The 10,006-nt window shown below is 51.0% G+C and overlaps 1 pseudogene; it reads right to left on the reverse strand.

The window, feature by feature from the left end:
• Positions 1 to 6,576: 6,576 nt before the first annotated feature.
• On the reverse strand, positions 6,577 to 8,449 carry LOC123116452 (probable sarcosine oxidase; annotated as a pseudogene).
• Positions 8,450 to 10,006: the final 1,557 nt, after the last annotated feature.

The following is a 10,006-nucleotide window of genomic DNA, read 5'->3' on the forward strand; positions in this document are numbered from 1 at the left end:
GTAAGACAAAAGTCAATCGACTGGTGCACGATGAAAACAGAACGGACGGAACGAGAATACAATCAGAGAAAAGTGATCATACCTTGTCTGCCTCATAAGATTGGTCGAGTGGCGGGATCCTCCTGGCTCCACGAGGGTTGTCCTTGTTCCCTGTGATGGCAGTCATCCACCTCTCCAGTGTGGCATCGTCGACCTCTTCAGGGTGGACGCGAGAGGTGTCTTCAGTACCAGAATACAACCACATCGGGTGGCCCCGGTACTGGAGTGGTTGGATGCGCCACCGAAGGAAAACCTCCAGAAGGTCCATGCCAGTCACACCATCACGAATCAACTGGACTACTCGCTCCATCAACATTTTAACCTGAGCCTTCTCCTCCGAAACTACTTTCAGAGAGGATGGCTTGTTCACTCGACTCACAGAGAAGGGAGGGAGCCCAGTCGACTGCCCTGGCGTCGACTGGTCTTGGCAGTAGAACCAGGTCGACTGCCACCCTCTGACTGACTCGGGAAGGGTCATAGCTGGGAAAGCACTCTTACTCCTCATCTGGACCCCGAGACCCCCACACATCTGGATTACCTGAGTTCTCTCGTCGTTGGGGCTGGCCTTTTTCACCGTCTGAGAACGACAAGTGAATATGTGTTTGAAGAGGCCCCAGTGCGGCCGACAACCCAAGAAGTTTTCACACAAAGATACAAAGGCGGCGAGATAGGCAATGGAATTGGGGGTAAATTGGTGAAGCTGAGCCCCAAAGAAATTCAGAAACCCTCGAAAGAAAAGAAGCGGTGGCAGAGAGAACCCTCGATCTACATGAGTCGCCAAGAGGACACACTCACCCTCCTGAGGCTGTGGCTGCCACTCCATCCCCGGGAGCCTCGCCGCCCCATGCGCAATCAGGCCTTCGTTGGCTAGGTCGTCGAGATCCTTTTGGGTGATGGTCGAGAGGATCCAATCACCCTGGATCCAACCTTGCGGCAAACGGGACCGCGATGAGGATCCCCCTCGACTGGTCGCTCTCCCCTTCACCTTCGTCGTCGTCGTCGCCTTCTTCGCCCGCTCCAAAGCCGTCGTCTTCTCTTTTACCATTGTTGCCGACGAGGCTGGAACGGAGCAGCGGCGTCGGGCAGTTGGTGGGCGCAGCAGATGAATCTGGAGGTGAGGGAGGACAAAATGAGGAGGCACTGTTCAAAAAACCTCCGTCAGTTTCCTTATATGGAGTCACTTCCGAGTGGCCGACAGGTAGGCCCAGGCGATCCTGTCAAATCCCGAAACAGTCGCGCAAGCGATACGTGGCGAAAAAGGCGGCGCGGAAATCGAGGCATCCCTGCCTTATCCCATCCGAGTACCGCGGTCTTCTCGGCTTCGCGCGCTTCCCAAAATTCAGATCCCACTAAATCCGCTAACCACAGGGCAACTTGTCAGACGGAAGATCTCCTGCGATCCGTCGCTCGAAAATCTCCAAGTTCATAAAGTTCACTCGACAGATATAAAGAATGGATCAAGGCGACTGAACGAAAGTCGACACCCTCACTTGAAAGTCATTGATCCAGAGCAAAACACCTTTACAACACCAGAAAGCAGGTCGGAAAGATTGACAACTCCTTCCTCACTCAAACCTCGATCCATTCGGGGGCTACTGATGAAGTCATGTACCTAGGATAGGGTCATGAACCTGACCAAGGTACCCTCCCCAAGGACATCTTTTAGAAGAAGTCGTCTTCCAGTCGACCAAGAGGAACTCCACTCGACGGACTAGAAGACACTCGACGAACCTGAAGACACTCAACCATGAAGACTCACTCGACCACCAGGAGTTCAAGATCTACTCTGTATCCAAACGGTCTGTAATTAAGTAGTCTTAATGGTCATGATGACACTTTATGTAGGGCGTTACCAGTAACGCCAGACCTTAATGTACTTTAACCCTCTGCTACGTGGGCTGGCTGGGGTCCTGGCGCCCTCTATATAAGCCACCCCCCTTCACTGGTAGAAGGGTTCGCACCCCTGTAACTCTTACACACATAATCCAGTCGACCGCCTCCGGGCTCCGAGACGTAGGGCTATTACTTCCTCCGAGAAGGGTCTAAACTCGTAAAACACTTGTGTGCACAACTGCTCCATAGCTAGGATCTTGCCTCTCCATACCTACCCCCTATTCTACTGTCAGACTTAGAACCACGACACCGGTCTCGGGGAATATGGAACGAGAGGAATACAAGAGTCATCCACCACAGGAGCACCCCACCCATGATCCTTCTTGCCAACATAAAAAAGTGAAGCAAAAGTTTGGGTCTCTGCATGGGCAAAGAGATTGGGTATAATTATGCCGGGGAGAGTAATGATCTAATGTAATTTGAGGCCATGGCTGTGTAAGAAACTCTATTTTCTTGTAGTTACTCGATCGGGGCAAATCTATTGGTTCCGTTTAAAAAAACTTTTAGTTCTTGAAAATTCATTGGCCAATAGAAGCGATGTGACAGGCAGTTTTGGACGGGCTTGGGATTGACCGGACTCACTTTCCTTGGGCCTAGTCCAGGTCAAGTGAATGATTTCCATATGCCTACCCTGCACAAGTCCAGCCAGAGCAATCCCCTTGTTCTAAAGAGAGAAAAACTAGAGCAATCTCCTAGAAAACGACATGACCATCAGCATCCATGAATAGGAGTGTCTTGACACTATCCAGTGGTGCAAATGCAAAGACAGATCACTCGATAGATCCACATCCATTGATAGCTCTCATGGGATAATGGGATAAGGACATTCCAGGGACCGCTGGGCGGAGAAATGGACGGTGGGAGCAGACGAATAGCAGATCAACCAGCTGTGACAATACCGTGCACCTACCTGAGCTAAGAAAATGTGACAAGTCCAGGGCGTACGCACGTAGGCGATCCGAAGTTCCCACCCCGGCTTTGCTGCTCGGCGCGTAATAGGACAAGCACGCGTGATCAATTCCAACTAGTTTTGTTTTTTCTCAAATAAAAAAGATTCACACTAATTTGCATTGATGATAAGCATAAAACATCATCATCAAGCACGTCTCTTCTCCAGTGACCTCCTTACCCAGCTTATTCTACAAGCTCAGTCAAAAAATATATTTTAAAAGCCTACTACTCAAGCCTTAGAAAAATAAATTTGGTTGGGTTTCTAAAATAAATTGACTAAAGAGCAGCTTATTCGAGAAGCCGGCTAAAGAACTGGCGCTTACTCTCATGCTAGTCATAGTGGGAGTAATATAGATAGTAACATAGATGTCGCATAAGCAAGAATGATGTGGTGGCAAGTAATTAATAAGAAGAGAGGCAAATAGAGCAACATAATATGTTACCATCATATAGCGCTTCCCAATGCAAAATGAGTTTATACAAAGCAATAAATTAAGACATCTATGTTACCACACATACGACACTACCCACTAGAAAAGTACTACCTCCGTCCTGGTTTATTGGTCCTTATTGTATTTCATGTCAAATTTGACCATGTATTAAACTAACAAAATGTTCATTTATGTCACCAAAAATTATATCATTGAATACATATATGTTCAAATACCAATCCAACAATATAGTTTTGTTGGCATGCATCAATATTTCGTTAGTTAAATTTTTGATCAAAATTTGGCACAAATTACAAAAGAGACCTATAAACAAGGACGAAGGTAGTAGTAACATGTGCATGTTACTAGTCTAAGTTACTCTCCATTATGACCAGCCCCACGGCAATGTATACAGCCATCAATCATAGCTATAGCACATCCGCACGTACAATCATCTTTATATCTGGTCCTGCATTGATATGCACATGCATAGTCATCTCCTTCCTCGCGTATCTCGGACAGACATCAGTACACCGCCCAGCTGGCGATTTTATGGGAGACACAACAAGTCTGCATCAACGTACGTGCAACTCCACTGATCGAAAGTTCACAGAAATATTTCACTTAGCGACAAACAGAAAACACATGAAAGTTGCACATAGTTCTGCAGTACCACTGCATAGATTGTTGGCACATGGAAATTGCGGTGGTTACCACTTGGACATGACCACCAAATCATTTTCATCTTATCAACTTGTAGCGTTCCCCATCGGCTTTCCGTCGAACCGTCCATCAAATTATGATGTAAACATGGTTGCAATTCTTGTTGTTCTGATGCCCGTTATTCAGGTCCCATGCATGCGTCGATGAGTTTGGGTTGCATGTATGGACCTACAAAATATGAATGTCAAAAGGGCCCTTGAAAAATATGTATGCTAAATTACAATATTAGGTGTTCGCTGTCGTTGAAATGAGTGTATCTTGACGTGTTTCAGTGTGTAGATTCACTTATTTCAGTGGTAGTTAATTACGAACGGAGTATACTGTAAAACAGAGCAATTTTCGGTCCCCATTGCAATACATAGGCACAAGTTCAATCATTATGCCTAAAAATAATTGTTTCTCTATGTCCTTAGTATGTTAGTCCATTGTATGGATTTTCTCGAGTAGGAAAGTCTGTAGGCTCAAAGCTTTCATGCATAGTTAGTACTACCATGTCGGTTATGTGTATTTCTTTATTCAGCATGCTAATTTCTTCTTAACAATGCTGAATTGATATTAGACTAAAATCTTGAGAGTACTTGATGTGAATAAGGTAAGTATCTCTACTATTAGGGCAGTCTATACATCATCTCCTTTCGATTCATCAACACCAGCGAACGAGGACATTGCCTTTTGTATTACTGTCTCATTTATTTTTGTCAACACATAAGCTCGTGACCTGGTTGTGGCCGTCGTACCCGGAGAAGGTGCGGTGCTGCAGTGAGCAACATGCTGCGTCGTCATGGTGGTTGCCCTCGGTTATGACGTAGTGCACTCCTTGTGACCCGGAATTGGCCTGGGACGTCGGGGGGAGAGGAGGGGGCCAGGGACGTCATGGAAGGGAGGGGAAACCACGGTGAGAGCAAGATGCAGGCTGAATGCAGTGGCATCGAGGGAAGTTGGGGGGGGAGGGGGGGAGCAGTGGCGGGTAGAGCAAGGTTGGTGGGTATGCGATGTGAGTGTGAGCGTTGTGTCGTGCGGTGAGAGAGTGAATTTCTTTTTTAAAAGATAAGAAGAAAAAGACCGATTATTTGCTTTTTTTCGGGAAAAGAGACTGTTTGCTATGAGAGATTGTCACTTACTTTTTTTTACATAGTGAAAATTACCACAAATCCTAACAAGTTGTTTCTGGAGAATAATTATCAACAAGTGATTTTTTTCGGTGATATCAACAAGTAATTTACAGGTAAGCTTATAGGTTATTAAAACTGGGATGCAACTCGTTCTACTAAAAAGCATGATGCCACTCACTCTGACTAAAAACGGCCATATGCTTGCATCTAGCAGCAGTCCAATGAATATATATTGTATATGAGCTTATTTTATTTTTTAATATATGTTTACATGGTCACATGCTTACATCTAGCAGCAGTCCAATGGATATATACTGTGTATGCGCCTATTTTATTTTTTAATATATATTTACTTTTGTAGATAGGAGAAAAAACCTGATGTCTTCGGATGATGCTTTGAAAATGTGGATTGATAAAGTTACTAATGTAATTATGACGGATCAGACTCAAAACTAATCGAGTTTTACACAATTAGAAAAATGCATGTAAATAATTGTTCTTCTTCTGTATACATGCTGCACATGATTATACAGAAGGTGTATTTTATATGTGTTTATTTTTGTATATTATGATAGAGATGGAGATGGACTATGTCGACGTTCAAAAATAATATATCAACAAGGGTCTCAAGACGATGTCGTTGAAAAGGGTCAAAACCTCAAAATAAATAAGGCCCTGTTTGTTTCATAAGTCCTATGACTTTTTTAAGTCCCAACTTATAAGTCATAAGTCCCTACCTGTTTGTTTACAGGGACTTATAAGTCTCGAGTCCCTACCTGTTTGTTTACAGGGACTTATAAGTCTCGAGTCCCTACCTGTTTGTTTACAGGGACTTATAAGTCCATGTTGCACCGCTGCAACGAGGCTCAGGAGAGGGCCTGTCCGGCGATTGGAGGCACCGCTGCAACGGACCGAGGCAGAACGAACCGAGGCAGGGCGGCGACGGGGCGGCGACGGGGCGGCGAACGGAGCGAGAGGCGAGGCGGCGGCGGCGATTGGACCGAGAGGCAGGCGGCATGCGAGGAACGAGCCTAGAGCGACGCGGGGTAGGTCTGGCCCGGGATAAGTCCCAATAAGGTCCTCCCTGAGAGTCTTATTTGATAAGTCCCAAATTATCACAATAAGTCCCAATAAGTCCCTTGTGTTTGGTTTAGGTGGACTTATAGGGACTTTTTTAAGTCCCTAAATCAATAAGTCCCTGAAAACAAACACCCTATAAACTAAAAGGCCCGTGGCAACTCAAATTGGCATTTCCGTGTATATCGGCATGAAAATTAATGGTAGCTATAGCACATCCGCACGTACAATCATCTTTATATCTGGTCCTGCATTGATATGCACATGCATAGTCATCTCCTTCCTCGCGTATCTCGGACAGACATCAGTACACCGCCCAGCTGGCGATTTTATGGGAGACACAACAAGTCTGCATCAACGTACGTGCAACTCCACTGATCGAAAGTTCACAGAAATATTTCACTTAGCGACAAACAGAAAACACATGAAAGTTGCACATAGTTCAGCAGTACCACTGCACAGATTGTTGGCACATGGAAATTGCGGTGGTTACCACTTGGGCATGACCACCAAATCATTTTCATCTTACCAACTTGTAGCGTTCCCCATCGGGTTGCCGTCGAACCGTCCGATCCTGAAGTGCTCGAGCTCCACGCCAGCCTCTGCCGCCGTCCCTGACTCACCGTCCAACGCCATCTCAGCAAGGATCCTCCCGATGGCAGGGCCCATCTTGAACCCGTGACCAGAGAACCCGGCGCCGACAACCACGTCCCTCCCGAACTCCTCGCCGCCCAGGAAGTCGATCACGAAGTCCTCGTCGGGCGTCATGGAGTACATGCACGCCTGCCGGAGCACCGGCCCGCCGGCAGGGTCGACGTGGCCCGGCATCACCTCGTCGATCCACCGTGCCACGGGATCCGCCAGCCCACCCTCGCCCTCGGTGGTGCCGACGGTCCAGTCCCTGCTGTCTGGGTCACACCGCGGCCCGCCGTGCATGGCGATCTTGATCAGGCCCGGGTACTCCATCGACGGCGTGCTGTAGATGTACGGGTCACCGTAGCTCGAAAACGTCGGGAAACCGGCCTCCGTCGTGAGCTCGCGCTCGTGGCCGGGCTTCACCTTCCAGTAGCAGAGGAGGGTGTGGAGCGGCTGCACCGGCAGGTCGGAACCGGTGACGGACTTCACCAGCTTGCTCGTCCACGCACCCACCGTGATGATGCACTTGGCGGCATGGAACTCCTCGCCGCTTGATGTCTTCACCACGATCGTCGTTCCTTCTCCTGGTCAAAATATTTCAAGTTGGTTACTTTGATTGGTCTCGTTTCACTTCGTGTATACATGATGGGTGCATGGACGATGCCAACTGAAAAATGCAATAATTGTACAATACTCAAATTGGCATTTGCGTGTATAACGGCATCGAAATTATGACGGTACGGCAGTGTCATATGCACCGGTAAAATCCTCCATAAATTGTAAAGTATGAACAAATCTTCTGTCTAAACATAGGCAGACCAGCACAGAATTTGTTAAACCAAAGCTAACTCAGCCGCTCGGCTCGGCTCACGTGCATGAGGCGATGTATGGAAATGCACTGACATTTCTTTCCGGCGACGACGTCGATCACCTCCGTCCTGTCTCTCACGACGGCGCCCATCTTGGCGGCGAGCGCCTGGAACATGGCCACGGCCTTGGTCGCCTTGATCACCCCGCCCAGCTCGCTGCTCGCCGCCGCCCACCCCTCCGGCACCCTGAACGCCTCCGCCCACGCCGGCCGCGGCGCGGCCCCCGTCGGTGCGAGCTCGGTGGCGCCGCTGGCGACGACGGCGCGGAAGTTGGGATCGTCCCGGGGCCCCAGGTCGAGGTGCGGGGTGGGCGTGAGCACGGCGTACCCGGCGTCCCGCTGGGCGTCGTCCCAGAGGCGGCGCGCGAGGCGGACCATAGGCGGGTAGTGCGGCTGCGGGTAGGTGTCGCGGATGGCGCGGGACTCGCCGTGCGAGGAGCCGCGCTGGTGCAGCAGGTCGAAGCGCTCGAGCAGGAGCACGCGCGCGCCGCGGGACGCCGCCGCGTGCGCCGCGCAGCTGCCCATGAGGCCCGCGCCGACGACGATCACGTCGAAATTGAGCGAGCGCTCGGTGGAAGGAGCAGCCATGGTCGCTGATCGGGGAGATGGGAGGAGCGTGCGAGGCGCTGAGCCGAGGTGGGGGAGAGCGGGAGCGGCGGCGAGCGGCTGGCTTTGCGGAAGGTGGCTAGGGTTTTATGGAATGGTTTGTACAGATAATTCGAGGCATCGTGGCCCTCCAACCAGCGTCATCAAACGGTGCGAATCGCTCCTGTCCACGCGCCGCGGTCTGCGGGGACCACCTGCGGGCACGGGTCGTTTGACGGCTTACCACTTCGCCACTTCCGACGATGGCGGCAAAGTATCCGACGATCTGTTGTTAAGTACCTCCCCGGTAAGGGCATCTCCGCTCCAACGCGGATCATTAGAGCAACTCCAATGGCGGCCCGATCTAAATGGACGCGCGTTCGCTTTTCGTCCACGAGCGACCCATTCCTGTCCATTTTTGAGCTGGTTTTGCATCAGCGCGGACTCGCGACGGACGCGTGCACGCTCGCCTTCTCCTCTTTTCGGGCCCGCTGCTCGGTGGTACATTGGCCTTCCCCCATCCCTCGTCCAACAGCAACCCTCGCCCGCCTCCTTCGTCGTCGACCCCGCCGCCCATTTTTGCCGGCGACTCTGCCAGCTGTCGCCGCCTTCACATCCGCCCAACAACGCCGCCCACTCCCCCGTCGCCCGCCACCGCCGTCTTGCAGCTGGGGAGCCGACTGCTTCCCCCCCCCCCCGCCCCCCCCCCCCCGCATAGCCGCCCGCGACCAAGAGGACGCCTCGCCGCCCCGGCCAGATACTCACCGGCACGCTCGTCGGACGCCGGCAAGGCAGCTAGCTGGTCCATGCGCGCCGCGACTCCGCTCGCCGGCCGTCTCCTTCGTCGACGCCGGCAAGCTGTTCGCCAGTTTGCCAAGGTACAAAATGGACTCCGCCGACGAGTTCTTTTTCCACAATTTCCTTTACGACTCTGACGATTCGTCGTCCCACGACGAGGAGGAGATATTGGCCGCCGTTGTTGGGGAACGTAGTATTTTTTTAAAAATTCCTACGATCACGCAAGATCTATCTAGGAGAAGCATAGCAACGAGCGGGGAGAGTGTGTCCACGTACCCTCGTAGATCGAAAGCGGAAGCGCTATATCAACGCGGTTGATGTAGTCGTACGTCTTCACGATCCGACCGATCTCAACGCCGAACGTACGGCACCTTCGTGTTCAGCACACGTTCAGCTCGATGACGTCCCTCGTACTCTTGATCCAGTTGGGGCCGAGGGAGAGTTCCGTCAGCACGACGGCGTGGCGACGGTGATGATGAAGTTACCGGCACAAGGCTTCGCCTAAGCACTACGACGATATGACTAAGGTGGAAATCTGTGGACGGGGGAACCGCACACGACTAAAGATCAACTTGTGTGTCTATGGGTGTCCCCCTGCTACCGTATATAAAGGAGCAAGGGGGAGGCGGGACAGCCCTCATAGGGCGCGCCCAAGGGGGGCAATCCTACTCCAAGTAGGAGTTGGATCCCCCCTTTCCTAGTCCAACTAGGAGAAGAAGGAAGGAGAGGGGAAAGAGAAGGAAGAAGGGGGCGCCGCCCCTTCCCCTAGTCCAATTCGGACTAGGCCCATGGGGGTGCGGCGGCCAGCCCTTGGCTGCCCCTCTTTCTCTCCCCTAGGCCCAAGAAGGCCCATTACTTCTCCGGTGGTTCCGATAACTCTTCCGGCACTCCGA

Source organism: Triticum aestivum, chromosome 5B (genome assembly GCF_018294505.1).
Source record: "Triticum aestivum cultivar Chinese Spring chromosome 5B, IWGSC CS RefSeq v2.1, whole genome shotgun sequence".
Classification (NCBI taxonomy): Eukaryota; Viridiplantae; Streptophyta; class Magnoliopsida; order Poales; family Poaceae; genus Triticum; species Triticum aestivum.